The 19,882-nt window shown below is 46.7% G+C and overlaps 3 long non-coding RNA genes across 4 annotated transcripts; 1 reads left to right on the top strand and 2 right to left on the bottom strand.

Annotated features, from left to right (window-relative positions):
- Positions 1-235: 235 nt before the first annotated feature.
- On the bottom strand, positions 236-5,551 carry LOC309337415. The gene is made up of 3 exons (XR_014154274.1): positions 5,355-5,551; positions 3,816-3,888; positions 236-1,137 (listed from the first exon to the last, which is right to left on the bottom strand). It is a non-coding gene; the product is annotated as an uncharacterized lncRNA (long non-coding RNA).
- A 1,210-nt stretch (positions 5,552-6,761) lies between these two features.
- On the top strand, positions 6,762-7,165 carry LOC309337388. The gene is made up of 2 exons (XR_014154243.1): positions 6,762-6,921; positions 7,016-7,165. It is a non-coding gene; the product is annotated as an uncharacterized lncRNA (long non-coding RNA).
- A 1,676-nt stretch (positions 7,166-8,841) lies between these two features.
- Positions 8,842-14,095, bottom strand: LOC309337448. Of its 2 annotated transcripts, XR_014154311.1 has the most exons (3): positions 13,838-14,095; positions 9,971-10,103; positions 8,842-8,993 (listed from the first exon to the last, which is right to left on the bottom strand). It is a non-coding gene; the product is annotated as an uncharacterized lncRNA (long non-coding RNA). The 2 variants fall into 2 exon arrangements; XR_014154312.1 differs by lacking the exon at positions 8,842-8,993 and having other exon boundaries at positions 9,936-10,103.
- Positions 14,096-19,882: the final 5,787 nt, after the last annotated feature.

Here is a 19,882-nt window from a genome sequence, read left to right as displayed (position 1 = left end):
AACCCATTAATATTCCCTTCACTCTCTTAAACTCCTGCTTTAGGGGAAAAGAAAAATCTGCTGGTCAAGGTGTCTTTCGGCAGCATATTCTAACAGACAAAGGGGAAATAAATAAGTCACACTATGGGACACAAACAATTTTAATGAATTCAATGACACCACAACACATTTAGGGGAGAGTCAAAGAACAGCTTGCTTCTCCTTTGGTGACCCATAAAGTATTTCTGGCCTTTATTTCAGCAGGTGATACACAGGTAACTGAGAAAGAAGGACAATGTTGTGCGATATCTTCAATGGGGCCTGAGCACAAAGAGGTAAACGGGAAGGTTATACAGGAAACTCAGGTGGAAGAGAGACCCTATCAATGCAGCCAATGTGGAAAAAGCTTCAAATACAAGTCAAAACTTCATCGACACCAAATAGTTCACACAGGAGAGGCCCCCTATATATGTAAGCAGTGTGGGAAAAGCTATAAGAACAAGACGTCCCTTATTAGGCATGAGAGAAGTCACACGGGAGAGAAGCCCTATAAATGTGAGGTGTGTGATAAAAGCTTCAGGTACAAGCCAAACCTTGCCCTACACCAACTCGAGACCCATGGACGACATAGGGTTGCCTCTTCCATATTGTTTTATCTCAACAAGGGATTCCACATGTCTTCAGGGTCTGGAGGTCCTGGAGAGCGCTGGGGGCGCCCGCCTCAAAATAGCTGCGATGGCGGGTTGGAGAAGCAAGGCCCTTTGGGGGGGGCATTAATGATGTGAGCCCCTCCATCGGAGCTCAGGTTGCATAGATGTGTAAATAAACCATTTATTATCAAGATACCACAGTCTCAGCTGTCCCTCATTCTGAGGAAACCGAGCCCTCGGTAAGCGCATGGAACCCCTGGGAATGCCGCACCACTTGGCGATTGGGTGTGGGTGCAATAAATGGGCACACCTTAAATGTGTGGTGTGAACAAACACAGCCCTAATTTCTCACTTGCAGAGGGTGAGTGAAAAAGATGGTGTGGACTGTTGCTCCAGCTATTGAAAGGATTCCTTTCTGCTGTTTCAGTTGATACCGGAGGAGAAGGAAGAGGAGGCTGCAAATCTCCCTGATGCAGGCCAGGCTCCAGTTTTAGTTGAGCAGAGGCAGCTGCAGAAGGAAAACAAGGAGAACGAGGAGGGCAGGATTGTAGGCAAGTTCTGTCTTCCCCTACCCCTTTGCCCTCCCCCCCCCACTTGACTAAAGCCCCTCCCTTTAGTATCTTACCTCCTTGCATATTCCCCCCCCCCGCCGCAGTTCACCTGGGTCAGCCACCTGTTCCTCATGCTTTGGTTGGCATGGCCACCTACTGGTCACCACATGAACTGCAGAACGTGAAAATACCTTCCATTCTTATGTACGGTATCTAGGAAGGCAAGATAATCTGGAATTGTGCCAAAGCATTCAGAATACCTAATTATCTTCCATAAGAAAATAAAACCCTGTCTTGGGTTAGACAAGGACGTGGATCCTAATTGTTCCACCAGAGCACGCAAACCAACAAACACATCAAACTTCAGCAGTATAAAAAAGGTAAAAGGCCCCCTGACCATTAGGTCCTGTCGTGACCGACTCTGGGGTTGTGGCGCTCATCTCGCTTTATTAGCCGAGGGAGCCGGCGTACAGCCTCTGGGTCATGGGCCAGCCTGACTAAGCCACTTCTGGCAAACCAGAGCAGAACACGGAAACGCCGTTTACCTTCCCGCCAGAGTGGTACCTATTTATCTACTTGCACTTTGGCGTGCTTTCGAACTAGTAGGTTGGCAGGAGCAGGGACTGAACAACAGGAGCTCACCACATCGCGGGGATTCGAACCGCTGACCTTCTGATCCGCAAGGCCTAGGCTCTGTGGTTTAACCCACAGTGCCACCCTCATATACTGTTGTTTAATTCCAGTAAACTACCGGTCATTCTTAAACCATTAATATTCCCTTCAATCTCTTAAGCTCCTGCTTTAGAGGAAAGGAAAGATCTGCTGGGCAAGGTGTCTTTCAAGAGAATATTCTAACAGACATAGGGGAAATAAATAACTCGCACTATGGGAAATAGCCAATTTCAATGAATGAAATGACACATTTAGTAGAGAGCCAACGAAAACTTTCCTTCTCCTCTGGGGTCCCATCAAGACTTTCTTCCCTTGATTTCAGCAGGTGATATGCAGGTAACTGAGAATGAAGGAGAACGTTGTGCGATGTTGTCAGCAGAGCCTGAGCACAAAGAGATGAACGAGAATGTTATGCGGAGAACTCAGGTGGAAGAGAGTCCCTATCAATGTAGCCGATGTGGAAAAAGCTTCAAAAACAAGTCGAACGTTTACGAACACCAAAGAGTTCACACAGGAGAGGCCCCCTATTTGTGTATGTGGTGTGGGAAAAGCTATAAGCACAAGACGTCCCTTGTTCTGCATGAAAGAAGTCACACGGGAGAGAAGCCCTATAAATGTGAGGAATGTGGAAGAAGCTTCAGTCATAGATCAAACCTTGCCTCGCACCAAGTAACCCACAGTAAAGAGAAGCCTTATAAATGCTCAGAATGTGGGCGGAGCTTCAGTCAAAAGAGGAACTTCAACGTACACCAGAGAACCCACACAGGGGAGAGGCCACACAAATGCTCAGAATGTGGCAAGAGTTACATTACCCGATCCAACCTTAGGAAGCATGAAAGAATCCACACAAAAGAGAAGCCTTAAGAATACTCAAAATGTGGTCAGACCTTCGATCATAGCACACATCTCAACACACACCAGAGAACCCATGAAGTGGAGAAAACATACTAACGCTCAAAATGCGACAAGGACTTTACTTCTCCATTTGATCTCATTAAACATAACAGGATGCACATTGAAGAAGGACCTCACAAATGCTCAGAATGCGGAGAGAGCTTCAGGTGCAGCACCTCCCTTATGGCACATCAGAGAATTCATGGAGGAGAGGAGCCAGATTTTGGCCTCAGCCATGCTTCTGAACCAAGTCTTGTTGAGCATAATGTAACGCGCCCTGAAAAGAAATGTTTCATATGTTCCATTTGTTCCAGAACATTTGGGTGCAGTGGAAGCCTTGGGTTACACCAACTGAAGCATAAATAGGAGACATCGCAGAGCTTCTCAGGCTGAAGCAAGACCCTTTTTAAAATATTCAACTAATCAGCACAAGACAATTCCCACGAAATAGCCCACAAGTGTGGGGAAAGCTTTTATGATAGCGCACTCATTTCACGTCAGTTTAATCGGCACAAGACAGCAATGGAGAGGCAGAGAAATGTTGCAAATGCTTCTGTTTCTCCATTCTTCTACTTTAGTGTGCCAATCAATGGTACTTCTTTTTAAATGCATGTTTTACTTGGCACTTGCTTCTATAAGTATTTTAATGTGTTTGCTGTATTCACGAATAAATTTTGTAGTTTTTTACCCCTTTTGCTTCTCTCTCTATTACTCTCGCTCCCTGTCAAAGTTGTAGTTTTAAACATACTGTTGCAACGTTTATTAAACAGCTTTTCTCATTGCACATGGCTGTAAAACTTCTGGCCTGTGGGCCAATCTGTCATCCCTAAGCCATACCTTCTTATTTTTAATGTTCCTATTTGGAAAATATATATGAAAATAAATTTTGGATTTAAATTTTAAAAGAGAACAGGAAGGCTAGGAATCAAAATGCAACAGGAGAGAGAGGGAATCTTTCTCTCTCAGCTGCCTGCTTGATGGTCTTGGCTCAGTTTTCCTCCCTGTGAACCTCATTTCCCAGCAGCCTTTGCAAATCCCTCAGAAACAATCAGCAGCTGGCCCCATTTACCTGAGCATGTGCACAGCTGGGGGAGAAGAAGTCTGGGATGCAAGAGGCGAGTCCTAAATTCAGCACCACCTGTCTAGAGCTCAAGAGAAAACATCATGGGATCCTGTAGGAGAAGCTTAACATAGAGTTCCCATTTCTGCTCTGCTTCCTGGGTGCTGACATCCTAGTTTTTAATCTTCCACCCCCAGAGTGAGTGCTGCATTGGGGCTGGATAGTACACCCATTTTCCTTTCTACTTTCCTGGGTGAGTTGAAGGGATTCTTTCATTTCTTCAGAGGAGAATGGAAGCTGAATCTGGGAGGTGCCTAGTGGTGGGTGTGGAATTTGGTGAGGAAAGTGTTGTTGCAACAGGCAACAGACTTTGGTTCAAACCCACAATGTTAGGAAGAAAAGGGCATTACTGTACACGTTTCCAAACTTTGCATGTTGGTGACAACGCCTTTTAGACATGCATCATTTTTCGACGTTTCAGTTTCAGTTTCAGTTTCCCTTCTTTCTTCCTTGATCATCTTCCGTAAAGGAGCTTTTAAACTCAACGTTTCCTTAATTGGAGGTGTCCTTGAAGCAGGAATATTAGGTTTGGAGACCACACTGCTGGGGAGCTGGACCTCAAAGTCCCTGCCAGGAAGCAGCAGAATCCTTACGAGTAGGTGAACTTTGCCGGTGTAAAAAAAAATGACCACATTAATGCCATATTTTTAAAGGTACCCCTTTAAACAGTCATGGCTTCCTCCAAGTATTCATTTCATTCATTCATTCATTCATTCATTCATTCATTCATTCATTCATTTTACTAACGTATATACCGCTTGGTACAGCAAAATACTGAAGCAGTTCACACAATGTACAATGATCACATCACAAGCCAAAAGGAAGTACAGAGTGTCAAAATACAGTAAGAACCAATCAATCAAAACATTAAGACTAGAATAATGCCTGTGGTCCCTTACAATGCTTCTTTAGATAGGGCCCATATTTAAACCCGTATCAGCGGTTGACCTTAACTACTGCTTGTTCCTTGCAAACTGTATAGAAAAGAATACATTCACAAATAGATGGGAGTCACGGTGTAGTCTTTGGAGGAAATCTGCTTAAAGGAGGCATCCCCAAACTCGGTCCTCCAGATGTTTTTTGGGACTACAATTCCCATCATCCCTGACCACTGGTCCTGTTAGCTAGGGATGGTGGGAGTTGTAGAGTCCCAAAACATCTGGAGGGCCAAATTTGAGGATGCCTGGCTTAACGCGAGGCCCTTCCTCATAGCTCTCTGGGTATGGGAATATCCATAATATCTTCGGTGTCTCCATTACATATCCCGCATTTTCTTACAGAGTTGAGAGACCTGTATCTGTGACCCATGGAGGACCATGACTCTATGAATCCTCACTGGCAGTGCTTTTTTGCAGGGGACGCAGAGGTACGCATAGCCCTAAACATTTTGTGAATCAAAGTCTGGCCTCGTTAAGGGGCAGTATTTCAATATGAGTAGGAACATGAGAGTACCCCTAAACATTTTTCAAGGAAAAAAGCACTGCTTACTGGTATGAAGAACCGGGAGACGTCGAAGCCATGCTCTCCTTCCAGGTGAAATAATTTAGAAGCAGAGGCCAATGGCCCATCTAGTCCAGCATCCTGTTCTCCCAGAGGCCAAACAGATGCCTGTGGGGAAACATGCAAGCACAAGAGCTCTCTCCTCTTCTGTGGTCCCCCAAAACTCATATTCAGATGCATTACCTCCTCTGACTGAGGAGACAGAACAGAGCTGTCATGACTACTAGCTGTTAACAGCCTTCACTTCCATGAACATTATAATAATAATAATAATAATAATAATAATAATAATAATAATAATTTATTTGTACCCCACCCATCTGGCTTGGGTTCCCTAGCCATTCTGAATGGCTTCCAACAAATACATTAAAATGTCACACACTAAAAACTGCCCTAAACAGGGCTGCCTTCAGATGTCTTCTAAATGTCAGGTACAGTGGTGCCTCGCAAGACGAAATTAATTCGTTCCGCAAGTCTCTTCGTCTTGCGGTTTTTTCGTCTTGCGATGCACGGTTTCCCATAGGAATGCATTGAAAATCAATTAATGCGTTCCTAGGGAAACCGCCTTCAGACCAGGTCCGGGGACAGTCTGTCCCCCGACCTCTTCTGAAGGCTGGGCGGGGGGGGGGGGGGACAAGGGCTTTTCTTCCCACTGCCAGCCTTCAGAAGGCTGTTCTGAAGGCTGGCGGTGGGAAGAAAAGCCCTTCTTCTCACCTCCCGCCCCACAAGCTCCGGGGACAGGAGGGCTTTGCTGCCGACCGCCAGCATTTTAAAAGCCCCTGCTGTCCCGGGGCGATTTTAAAATGCTGGCGGGAGGGAGCGAAGTCTCCGCTGCCCCGGGGAGATTTTAAAATGCTGGGGGTCGGCAGCGAACGCTTCGCTCCCGCCCGCCAGCATTTTAAGATCGCCCGGGGCAGCGGAGAAGTCTCCGCTGTCCCGGGAAGGCAGGCGGGGGGAGCAAAGACTTTTGCCCCCGCCTGCCTTCAGAAGAGGTCCAGGACCTTGTTCAGATGCCCGGCGGCGGGGTGCGAGGTTCCCGCCCCCCGCCCCGCTTCGGAGCAGCGTTCCGAAGCGGGGCAGCTGGGGCAGGTGTTCCCGCCCCCCCGCCCCACTTCGGAGCATCGTTCCGAAGCGGGGCGGCGGGGGCAGGTGTTCCCGCCCCCCCCCCGCTCCGAAGCGGGGCGGCGGGGGGCAGGTGTTCCCGCCCCCCCCCGCCCCGCTTCGGAGCAGCGTTCCGAAGCGGGGCGGCTGGGGCAGGTGTTCCCGCCCCCCCCCGCCCCCCTTCGGAGCAGCGTTCCGAAGCGGGGCGGCTGGGGCAGGTGTTCCCATCCCCCGCCCCGCTTCGGAGCAGCGTTCCGAAGCCGGGCGGTGGGGGCAGGTGTTCCCTCCCCCCCGCCCGGCTTCGGAGCACCGGGAGAAGCGATCTCCCCGCAGCCCCTTCCTTCAAAAGAGGTCCGGGGGCAGCGGGAAGCGCTTCCCGCTGTCCCCGGACCTCTTTTGAAGGAAGGGGAGGTGGGGAGAAGCGATCTCCCCGCAGCCCCTTGCTTCAAAAGAGGTCCGGGGGCAGCGGGAAGCGCTTCCCGCTGTCCCCGGACCTGGGGCTGCGGGGAGAAGATCGCTTCTCCCCGCCGCCCCTTGCTTCAAAAGAGAAGACCCGCTGTCCCCTGGGCAAGCTTCGTTTTGCGAAGCAAGCCCATAGGGAAATTCGTCTTGCGAGGCAACTCGAAAACGAAAAAACCTTTCGTTTTGCGAGTTTTTCGTCTCGCGAGGCGTTCGTCTTGCGGGGTACCACTGTACTTGTTTATCTCTTTGACATCTGGTGGGACGGCGTTCCACAGGGCGGGTGCCACTACCGAGAATGCCCTCTCCCTGGTTCCCTGTAGCTTTCCTTCTCACAATGAGGGAATCGCCAGAAGGCCCTCAGCGCTGGACCTCAGCGTCCAGGCAGAACGATGGGGGGGGGAGACGCTCCTTCAGGTATACTGGGCTGAGGCCAATCATATTTTAAAGGGATCTAAATTGGTGGGCATTTAGTTACCACTGGCTGTTAGAGGGTTGGTTGTGGGGCCAAGGGTTGAGCTCTGCAACAGACCCATCCACTTACTACCAATTAATAGTGTGGTGGACTCACCCCACTAACTTACCAGATGTCCCCGTTTCCCAGGGACAGTCCCCGGATTTACAAATCAGTCCCCTGACTAAATCCTATCATTCTTATTGAAATTGAAAAGTGTCCCCGGATTCATTGAAAAAAATCTGGCAATCTTATGCTAACTGCACCCCATTAAATATAGCACACACTCTTCACTGTACGCCAATTGCACAAATTTCTATAATTAACCACAGTTTGTCCTGTGAAGGAAAACATAGTAGATTAGAGTCTCGGGCAGCACTTGCTCAAACACGCATGAAGTTTTATTAAACTTTATTACATTTCCCAGACCCTCAACACTTTCTCCCTAAATGTAAAGCTGTGAGGCTCTGTCCTCTTGCTAACATCCTCACTGTGGATATTTAACTCAAATATGAACCAGTTCTCCATCAAATCCTATCCTGAACCCTATCCCTCAACATGAACCCACTCTAACGTCTCCAATCAAATCCTGTACGTCTTCTCAAATCCAGCCCTATCTAACTCTCTCCCTCAGAAATGGCTCCTTTTCTTTTCCCTCCAAAAGTGCTGCTACTCCCCCCCCCCTCGGTGTCTAGTTGACTCTGTAGCCAATCAGCAACAGGCTCCAGCCCTCTGGTGGAATTTCTTGGGAACTGCCCCACCAGACTCTAGTCTGGCTCTGCTGGCCATCACACGCCCTGACCCTCTAGTGGTTGAGAAGGCCATGTGCCGGCCACAGTAGACTAGATGATGAAGAAGAAGAGTTTGGATTTGATATCCCGCCTTTCACTCCCTTTAAGGAGTCTCAAAGCGGCTAACATTCTCCTTTCCCTTCCTCCCCCACAACAAACACTCTGTGAGGTGAGTGGGGCTGAGAGACTTCAGAGAAGTGTGACTGGCCCAAGGTCACCCAGCAGCTGCATGTGGAGGAGCAGAGACGTGAACCCAGTTCCCCAGATTATGAGACTACCGCTCTTAACCACTACACCACACTGGCCTCTTCCATATTGTTTTATCTAGCCCTCAACAAGGGATTCCACATGTCTTCAGGGTCTGAAGACGCTGGAGGCGCCCACCTCAAAATAACTGTGATGGTGGGTTGGAGAAGCAAGACCCTTTGGGGGGCATCAATGCTGTGAGCCCCTCCATCGGAGGGTCAGGCTGCATAGATGTGTAAATAAACCATCTATCATCCAGATACCACAGTCTCAGCTATCCCTCATTCTGAGGAAACCGAGCCCTCGGTAGGCGCATGGAACCCCTGGGAATACCGCACCACTTGGATATTGGTGTGTATCTGCAATAAATGGGCACACCTTAAATTTGTGGTGTGAACAAACACTGCCCTAACTTCTCACTTGCAGAGGGTGAGTGAAAAAGATGGTGTGGACTGTTGCTCCAGCTATTGAAAGGATTCCTTTCTGCTGTTTCAGTTGATACCGGAGGAGAAGGAAGAGGAGGCTGCAAATCTCCCTGATGCAGGCCAGGCTCCAGTTTTAGTTGAGCAGAGGCAGCTGCAGAAGGAAAACAAGGAGAACGAGGAGGGCAGGATTGTAGGCAAGTTCCGTCTTCCCCTACCCCATTGCTTCCGCCCTCACCCCACTTGACTAAAGCTCCCACTTTTATATCTCACCTCCTTGCATATCCCCCCCCCCCCCCGCAGTTCACCTGGGTCAGAAAGCTGTTCCTCATGCAGCATTTGGCATGGCCACCTACTGGTCACCACATGAACTGCAGAGAGTGATAATAACTTACATTCTTATTTATCTTGGAAGACAAGAAAATCAGGAATTGTGCCAATGCATTCACAATAAGTGATTTTGTTTCATAAGAAAATAAATCCCTGTCCCAGGTTAAACAAGCACTTGTATCCTAATTGTTCCGCCAGAGTATGCAAATCAAAGAAACACATCAAATTTCAGCAGTATACTGTTGTTTAATTCCAGGAAAGGGATGCGGGTGGCGCTGTGGGTTAAACCACAGAGCCTAGGACTTGCCGATCAGAAGGTTGGTGGTTTGAATCCCCACAATGAGGTGAGCTCCTGTTGCTCAGTCTCTGCTCCTGCCAACCTAGCAGTTCGAAAGCACGTCAAAGTGCAAGTAGATAAATAGGTACTGCTGCAGCGGGAAGGTAAACGGCGTTTTCGTGCGCTGCTCTGGTTCACCAGAAGCGGCTTAGCCATGCTGGCCACATGACCCGGAAGCTGTACACCGGCTCCCTCAGCCAATAAAGCGAGATGAGCACCGTAACCCCAGAGGCGGTCACGACTGGACCTAATGGTCAGGGGTCCCTTTAACTTTATCTAATTCCAGTAAGCTACCGGTAATTCTTAAGCCATTAATGTTCCCTTCAATCTCTTAAGCTCCTGCTTTAGAGGAAAGGAAAGATCTGCTGGGCAAGGTGTCTTTCAAGAGAATATTCTAACAGACATAGGGGAAATAAATAACTCTCACTATGGGAGACAGACAATTTCAATCAATGAAATGAGACATTTAGTAGAGAGCCAACGGAAGCTTTCCTTCTCCTTTGGGGTCCCATTAAGACTTTCTCCCCTTTATTTCAGCAGATGATATGCAGGTAACTGAGAATGAAGGAGAACGTTGTGAGATGTTGTCAATGGGGCCTGAGCACAAAGAGATGAACGAGAATGTTTTACAGAGAACTCAGGTGGAAGAGAGACCCTATCAATGTAGCCAATGTGGGAAAACCTTCAAACGCAGGTCGAACGTTTATGAACACCAAAGAGTTCACACAGGAGAGGCCCCCTATTTATGTATGTGGTGTGGGAAAAGCTATAAGAACAAGACGTCCCTTATGAGGCATGAAAGAAATCACACGGGAGAGAAGCCCTATAAATGTGAGGAATGTGGAAGAAGCTTCAGTCATAAGACAAACCTTGCCATACACCAAGTAACCCACACTAAAGAGAAGCCTTATAAATGCTCAGAATGCGGGAAGAGCTTCAGTCAAAAGTCCAACTTGAAAGTACACCAGAGAACCCACACAGGGGAGAGGCCACACAAATGCTCAGAATGTGGCAAGAGTTACATTACCCGATCCATCCTTACAGTTCATCAAAGAATCCACACGAAAGAGAAGCCTTATCAATGTGAAAAATGTGGGCAGAGCTTCAATCAAAAGGGCACCTTGAAAGTACATCAGAGAATCCACTCAGGGGAGAGACCACACAAATGCTCAGAATGTGGCAAGAATTTCATTACCCGATCCAACCTTAGGCTGCATCAAAGAATCCACACCAAAGAGAAGCCTTAAAAATGCTCAAAATGTGGTCAGAGCTTCAATCATAGCACACATCTCAACACACACCAGAGATCACATGAAGTGGAGAAAACATACAAATGCTCAAAATGCGACAAGGCCTTTACCTCTCCTTTTGATCTCATTAAACATAACAGGATCCACATTGAAGAAGGACCTCACAAATGCTCAGAATGCGGAGAGAGCTTCAGGTGCAGAACCTCCCTTATGGAACATCAGAGAATTCATTGAGGAGAGGAGCCAAATTTTGGCCTGAGCCATGCTTCTGAACCAAGTCTTGTTGAACAAAATGTAACGCGCCCTAAAAAGAAATGTTTCGTATGTTCCAATTGTTCCAGAACATTTGGGTGCAGCGGAAGCCTTGGGTTACATCAACTGAAGCATAAATAGGAGACATCGCAGAGCTTCTCAGGCTGAAGCAAGACCCTTTTTGAAATCTCCAATTAATCAGCACAAGACAATTCCCACGAAATAACCCACTAATGTGGGGAAAGCTATTATGATAGCGCACTCATTTCACGTCAGTTGAATCGGCACAAGACAGCAATGGAGAGACAGAGAAATGTTGCAAATGCTTCTGTTTCTCCATTCTTCTACTTCAGTGTATTACTCCAATCACTGGTAATTCTTTTTAAATGCATGTTTTACTTGGCACTTGCTTCTATAAGTATTTTAATGTGTTTGCTGTATTCACGAATAAATTTTGTAGTTTTTTACCCCTTTTGCTTCTCTTTTTATTACTCTCGCTCCCTGTCAAGGTTGCAGTTTTAAACATACTGTTGCAACGTTTATTAAACAGCTTTTCTCATTGCACATGGCTGTAGAACCTCTGTCCTGTGGGCCAATCTGTCTTCCCTAAGCCATGCCTTCTTATTTTTAATGTTCCTATTTGGAAAATATATATGAAAATAAATTTTGGATTTAAATTTTAAAAGAGAACAGGAAGGCTAGGAATCAAAATGCAAGAGGAGAGAGAGGGAACCTTTCTCACTCAGCTGCCTGCTTGATGGTCGTGGCTCAGTTTTCCTCCCTGTGAACTTCATTTCCCAGCAGCCTTTGCAAATCCCTCAGAAACAATCAGCAGCTGGCCCCATTTACCTGAGCATGTGCACAGCTGGGGGAGAAGAAGTCTGGGATGCAAGAGGCGAGTCCTAAATTCGGCATCACCTGTCTAGAGCTCAAGAGAAAACATCATGGGATCCTGTAGGAGAAGCTTAACATAGGGTTCCCATTTCTGCTCTGCTTCCTGGGTGCTGACATCCTAGTTTTTAATCTTCCACCCCCAGAGTGAGTGCTGCATTGGGGCTGGATAGTACACCCATTTTCCTTTCTACTTTCCTGGGTGAGTTGAAGGGATTCTTTCATTTCTTCAGAGGCGAATGGAAGCTGAATCTGGGAGGTGCCTAGTGGTGGGAGCGGAATTTGGTGAGGAAAGTGTTGTTGCAACAGGCAACAGACTCTGATTAAAACCCACAATATTAAGAAGAAAAGGGCTTTATTGTATAGGTTTCCAAACTTTGCATGTTGGTGACAATGCCTTTTAGACATGCATCATTTTTCGACGCAGCAATTCAGTTTTTCTAACAAACTGCAGGTTAAACTAACCCCTTTCCAGCCCCAGGAGGAGCATGGGGAGAATTTGCACAATATAACTACATACTTCAGCTAACACACTATTGTGTGGCGACACACAGATTAGAAAGCTCTGGGTTAATGTATCTTGGAGTGGGAGGCGGAAGGATGGGCTTTCCCAAGTTTAGTTTCAGTTTCAGTTTCAATTTCCCTTCTTTCTTCCTTGATCATCTTCCGTAAAGGAGCTTTTAAACTCAACGTTTCCTTATTTGGAGGTGTCCTTGAAGCAGGAATATTAGGTTTGGAGACCACACTGCTGGGGAGCTGGACCTCAAAGTCCCTGCCAGGAAGCAGCAGCATCCTTACGAGTAGGTGAACTTTGCCGGTGTAAAAAAAAATGACCTCATTAATGCCATACTTTTAAAGGTACCGCTTTAAACAGTCCTGGCTCCCTCCAAGCATTCTTTCATTCATTCATTTTACTAACGTATATACCGCTTGGTACAGCAAAATATTGAAGCAGTTCACACAATGTACAATGATCCCATCACAAGCCAAAAGCAAGTACAGATTGTCAAAATACAGTAAGAACCAATCAATCAAAACATTGACTGGAATAATGCCTGTGTTCGGTTACAATGCTTCTTTAGATAAAGGCATAGGGCCCATATTTAAACCCATATTTGTGGTTAATCCTAACTACTGCTTGTTCCTTGCAAACTCTATAGAAAAGAATACAGTGGTAGCTCGGGTTAAGTACTTAATTCGTTCTGGAGGTCTCTTCTTAACCTGACACTGTTCTTAACCTGAAGCACCACTTTAGCTAATGGGGCCTCTCGCTGCTGCCGGAACACGATTTCTATTCTCATCCTGAAGCAAAGTTCTTAACCCGAGGTACTATTTCTGGGTTAGCGGAGTCTGTAACCTGAAGCATATGTAAACCGAGGTACCACTGTACATGCACAAATAGATGGGGGTCATGGTGTAGTGTTTGGAGGAAATCTGCTTAATGCAGGCATCCCCAAACTTGGCCCTCTAGATGTTTTTTGGGACTACAATTCCCATCATCCCTGACCACTGGTCCTGTTAGCTAGGGATGGTGGGAGTTGTAGAGTCCCAAAACATCTGGAGGGCCAAATTTGAGGATGCCTGGCTTAACACGAGCCCTTCGTGTTAAGGGCTCGTGTTAAATTTGGGGATGCCTGGCTTAACACGAGCCCTTCCTCATAGCTCTCTGAGTGTGGGAATATCCCTAATAGCTTAGGTGTCTCCATTACATATCCCGTATTCTCTTACAGAGTTGAGAGACCTGTATCTGTGACCCATGGAGGACCATGACTTTATGAATCCTCACTGGCAGTGCTTTTTTGCGGGAGACGCAGAGGTACGCATACCCCTAAACATTTTGTGAGTCCATGTCTGGCCTCGTTAAGGGACAGTATTTCAATATGAGTAGGAACATGAGAGTACCCCTAAACATTTTTCAAGGAAAAAAGCACTGCTTACCGGTATGAAGAACTGGGGGACGTCAAAGCCATGCTCTCCTTCCAGGTGAAATGATTAAGAAGCAGAGGCCAATGGCCCATCTAGTCCGGCATCCTGTTCTCTCAGTGGCCAAACTGATGCCTGTGGGGAAACATGCAAGCACAAGAGCTCTCTCCTCTTCTGTGGTCCCCCAAAACTCGTATTCAGACGCATTACCTCCTCTGACTGGGGAGACAGAACAGAGCCGTCAAGGCTACTAGCTGTTGACAGCCTTCACTTCCATGAATATAATAATAATAATAATAATAATAATAATAATAATAGGCTTTGCTTCTCGCAATGAGGGAACTGCCAGAATGCCCTCAGCGCTGGACCTCAGTGTCCAGGCAGAACGATGGGGGTGGAGATGCACCTTCAGGTATACTGGGCTGCAGCCAATCATATTTTAAAGGGATCTCGGTAGTGGCGCCCTCCCTGTGGAACGTCCTTCCAGCAGATGTCAAAGCGATAAACAACTACCTAACATTCCGAAGACATCTTAAGGCAGCCCTGTTCAGGGAAGTTTTTAACGTGTGATATTTTACTGTATTTTTGGTTTCTATGGAAGCCACCCAGAGTGGCTGGGGAGGCCCAGCCAGATGGGCGGGGTATAAATAATAAATTATTATTATTATTATTATTATTATTATTAGCTGAATTGGTGGGCGTTCAGTTACCACTGGCTGCTATGCTGCCAGAACGTTGGTTGTGGGGCCAAGGGTTGAGCTCTGCGGCAGACCCAGCCACTTACTACCAATTAATAGTGCCGTGGACTCACCTCACTAACTTAAGGTTACCAGACGTCCCTGTTTCCCGGGGACAGTCCCCGGATTTACAAATCAGTCCCCTGACGAAATCCTATAATTCCTACTGAAATTGAAAAGTGTCCCCGGATTCATTGAAAAAAATCTGGCAATCTTACGCTAACTGCCCCCCATTAAATATAGCACACACTCTTCACTGTATGCCAATTGCACAAATTTCTGCAATTAACCACAGTTTGTCCTGGGGGGGTCTAGTGTGAGGGAAAACGTAGTAGATTAGAGTCTCGGGCATCACTTGCTCAAACACCCATGAAAAGTTTTATTAAACTAAAAGAAGTTTGTGAAATAAAGCAGATCAGGAAATGCATTCTTTCTAGTAAAAGTTAACTTTCATAAAGATGCCACAGGCTTAAACATAATGCTCTAGGCACCGCTCTTCTTAAACTTTGGTACACTTCAGTTAGATGTTTAGGTTGTAGAAGAGGTGGTAAAATGCTCGGTTCAGTTTCTGCTACTTACTTATGACAGGTGGTTCAGTTAAATACATTTAATACAGCACAGCTTCCTTTGCAGATTAATACTTTGGTCCGTGAGTGAGGGGCACTTTTTTTCAGTTACATACTCCCTTAATCATCTCATTCCTGAGGTATTCCAAATGGAATAATAGACCCAGGGGATTCCCTCACCCCTTGTGGCTGGTTTAGGAGTCTTCTTTACCTAGAACCTGCTCTAACATCTCCAATCAAATCCTGTCCGTCTTCTCTAATCCAGCCCTATCTAACTCTCTCCCTCAGAAATGGCTCCTTTTATTTTCCCTCCAAAAGTGCGGCTCCTCCCCCCTCGGTGTCTAGTTGACTCTGTAGCCAATCAGCAAAAGGCTCCAGCCCTCTGGTGGAATTTCTTGGGAACTGCCCCACCAGACTCTAGTCTGGCTCTGCTTGCCATCACACGCCCTGACCCTCTGGTGGTTGAGAAGGCCATGTGCAGGCCACAGTTGACTAGATGATGAAGAAGAAGAGCTTGGATTTGATATCCCGCCTTTCACTCCCTTTAAGGAGTCTCAAAGCGGCTAACATTCTCCTTTCCCTTCCTCCCCCACAACAAACACTCTGTGAGGTGAGTGGGGCTGAGAGACTTCAAAGAAGTGTGACTGGCCCAAGGTCACCCAGCAGCTGCATGTGGAGGAGCGGAGACGCGAACCCGGTTCCCCAGATTACGAGACAACTGCTCTTAACCACGACATCACACTGGCCTCTTCCATATTGTTTTATCTAGCCCTCAACAAGGGATTCCACATGTCTTCAGGGTCTGAAGGTCCTGAAGAGCGCTGGAGGTGCCCACCTCAAAACAACTGCAATGGCGGGTTGGAGAAGCAAGACCCTTTGGGGGGCATTAATGCTGTGAGCCCCTCCATCGGAGCTCAGGTTGCTTAGATGTGTACATAAACCATTTATTATCAAGATACCACAGTCTCAGCGGTCCCTCATTCTGAGGAAACCGAGCCTTCGGTAAGCGCATGGAACCCCTGGGAATACCGCACCACTTGGAGATTGGGTGTGTGTGCAATAAATGGGCACACCTTAAATTTGTGGTGTGAAGAAACGCAGCCCTAACTTCTCACTTGCAGAGGGTGAGTGAAAAATATGGTGTGGACTGTTGCTCCAGCTATTGAAAGGATTCCTTTCTGCTGTTTCAGTTGATACCGGAGGAGAAGGAAGAGGAGCCTGCAAATCTCCCTTATGCAGGCCAGGCTCCAGTTTTAGTTGAGCAGAGGCAGCTGCAGAAGGAAAACAAGGAGAACGAGGAGGGCAGGATTGTAGGCAAGTTCCGTCTTCCCCTACCCCTTTGCCCTCCCCCCCCACTTGACTAAAGCCCCTCCCTTTTGTATCTTACCTCCTTGCATATTCCGCCCCCCCCCCCCCCCCGCAGTTCACCTGTGTCAGAAAGCTGTTCCTCATGCTGCAGTTGGCATGGCCACCTACTGGTCACCATATGAACTGCAGAGAGTGATAATGCCTTCCATTCTTATTTATCTAGGGAGGCAAGAAAATCAGGAATTGTGCCCATGCATTCACAATTAGTGCTTTTGTTTCATAGAAAATAAAACCCTGTCCCAGGTTATACAAGCACTTGTATCCTAATTGTTCCGCCAGAGCATGCAAACCAACAAACACATCAAATTTCAGCAGTATACTGTTGTTTAATTCCAGTAAAGGGATGTGGGTGGCACTGTGGGTTAAACCACAGAGCCTAGGACTTGCTGATCCGAAGGTTGTTTGGTCCCTGCTCCTGCCAACCTAGCAGTTCGAAAGCACGTCAAAGTGCAAGTAAATAAATAGGTACTGCTGCAGCGGGAAGGTAAACGGTGTTTCTATGTGCTGCTCTGGTTCGCCAGAAGCAGCTTAAGTCATGCTGGCCACATAACCCAGAAGCTGTACGTCGGCTCCCTCGGCCAATAAAGCCAAATGAGCGTCACAACCCCAGAGTTGGTTAGGACTGGACCTAATGGTCAGGGGTCCCTTTACCTTTACCTAATTCCAGTAAGCTGCCGGTAATTCTTAAGCCATTAAATTCCCTTCAATCTCTTAAGCTCCTGCTTTAGAGGAAAGGAAAGATCTGCTGGGCAAGGTGTCATTCAGCAGCATATTCTAACAGACATAGGGGGAAATAAATAACTCTCACCATGGGAAATAGCCAAGTTCAATGAATGAAACCACACATTTAGTGGAGAGCCAATAGAAGCCTTCCTTCTCCTTTGGGGTCCCATCAAGACTTTCTCCCCCTTTATTTCAACAGATGATATGCAGGTAACTGAGAATGAAGGAGAACGTTGTGCGATGTTGTCAGCAGAGCCTGAGCACAAAGAGATGAACGAGAATGTTATACAGGGAACTCAGGTGGAAGAGAGACCCTATCAATGCAGCCGATGTGAAAAAGCTTCAAACACAAGTTGAACGTTTACGAACACCAAAGAGTTCACACAGGAGAGGCCCCCTATTTGTGTATGTGGTGTGGGAAAATCTTTAAGACCAGCTCATCCCTTATGAGGCATGAAAGAAGTCACACGGGAGAGAAGCCCTATAAATGTGAGGAATGTGGAAGAAGCTTCAGTCATAGATCAAACCTTGCCACGCACCAAGTAACCCACACTAAAGAGAAGCCTTATAAATGCTCAGAATGCGGGCAGAGCTTCAGTCACAAGTGCAACTTGAACGTACACCAGAGAACTCACAAAGGGGAGAGGCCACACAAATGCTCAGAATGTGGCAAGTGTTACATTACCCGATCCAACCTTACAGTTCATCAAAGAATCCACACCGAAGAGAGGCCTTATCAATGCTCAGAATGCGGGCAGAGCTTCAGTCACAAGTGCAACTTCAACGTACACCAGAGAACCCACACAGGGGAGAGGCCATACAAATGCTCAGAATGTGGCAAGAGTTACATTACCCAATCCAACCTTAGGAAGCATGAAAGAATCCACACAAAAGAGAAGCCTTAAGAATGCTCAAAATGTGGTCAGAGCTTCGATCATAGCACACATCTCAACACACACCAGAGAACCCATGAAGTGGAGAAAACATACAAACGCTCAAAATGCGACAAGGACTTTACCTCTCCTTTTGATCTCATTAAACATAACAGGATCCACATTAAATAAGGACCTCACAAATGCTCAGAATGCGGAGAGAGCTTCAGGTGCAGAACCTCCCTTATGGAACATCAGAGAATTCATTGAGGAGAGGAGCCAAATTTTCGCCTGAGCCATGCTTCTGAACCAAGTCTTGTTGAACAAAATGTAACGCGCCCTAAAAAGAAATGTTTTGTATGTTCCAATTGTTCTAGAACATTTGGGTGCAGCGGAAGCCTTGGGTTACATCAACTGAAGCATAAATAGGAGACATCGCAGAGCTTCTCAGGCTGAAGCAAGACCCTTTTTTAAATCTCCGATTAATCAGCACAAGACAATTCCCACGAAATAACCCACTAATGTGGGGAAAGCTTTTATGATAGCGCACTCATTTCACGTCAGTTTAATCGGCACAAGACAGCAATGGAGAGGCAGAGAAATGTTGCAAATGCTTCTGTTTCTCCATTCTTCTACTTCAGTGTATTACTCCAATCACTGGTAATTCTTTTTAAATGCATGTTTTACTTGGCACTTGCTTCTATAAGTATTTTAATGTGTTTTCTGTATTCACGAATAAATTTTGTACGTTTTTACCCCTTTTGCTTCTCTTTTTATTGCTCTCGCTCCCTGTCGAGGTTGTAGTTTTAAACATACTGTAACAACATTTATTAAACAGCTTTTCTCATCGCACATGGCTGTAGAACCTCTGGCCTGTGGGCCAATCTGTCTTCCCTAAGCCATGCCTTATTATTTTTGATGTTCCTATGTGGAAAATATATATGAAAATAAATTTTGGATTTAAATTTTAAAAGAGAACAGGAAGGCTAGGAATCAAAATGCAAGAGGAGAGAGAGGGAATCTTTCTCTCTCAGCTGCCTGCTTGATGGTCGTGGCTCAGTTTTCCTCCCTGTGAACTTCATTTCCCAGCAGCCTTTGCAAATCCCTCAGAAACAATCAGCAGCTGGCCCCATTTACCTGAGCATGTGCACAGCTGGGGGAGAAGAAGTCTGGGATGCAAGAGGCGAGTCCTAAATTCGGCATCACCTGTCTAGAGCTCAAGAGAAAACATCATGGGATCTTGTAGGACAAGCTTAACATAGAGTTCCCAGTTCTGCTCTGCTTCTTGGCGCTGACATCCTAGTTTTTAATCTTCCACCCCCAGAGTGAGTGCTGCATTGGGGCTGGATAGTACACCCATTTTCCTTTCTACTTTCCTGGGTGAGTTGAAGGGATTCTTTCATTTCTTCAGAGGAGAATGGAAGATGAATCTGGGAGGTGCCTAGTGGTGGGAGCGGAATTTGGTGAGGAAAGTGTTCCAACAGGCAACAGACTTTGGTTCAAACCCACAATATTAAGAAGAAAAGGGCTTTATTGTATAGGTTTCCAAACTTTGCATGTTGGTGACAACGCCTTTTAGACATGCATCATTTTTCGACGCAGCAATTCAGGTTTTTCTAGCAAACTGCAGGTTAAACTAACCCCTTTCCAGCCCCAGGAGGAGCATGGGGAGAATTCGCACCATATACCTACATACCTCAGCCAGCACATTATTGCGTGGCAACACACAATTTAGAATGCTCTCGGTTAATGTATCTGGGAGTGGGAGGCGGAAGGAGGGGTTTTCCCATGTTT

Source organism: Podarcis erhardii (assembly GCF_964252035.2).
Source record: "Podarcis erhardii genome assembly, chromosome: 2".
Lineage (NCBI taxonomy): Eukaryota > Metazoa > Chordata > Lepidosauria > Squamata > Lacertidae > Podarcis > Podarcis erhardii.
This window is presented reverse-complemented; position numbering and strand designations above follow the sequence as displayed.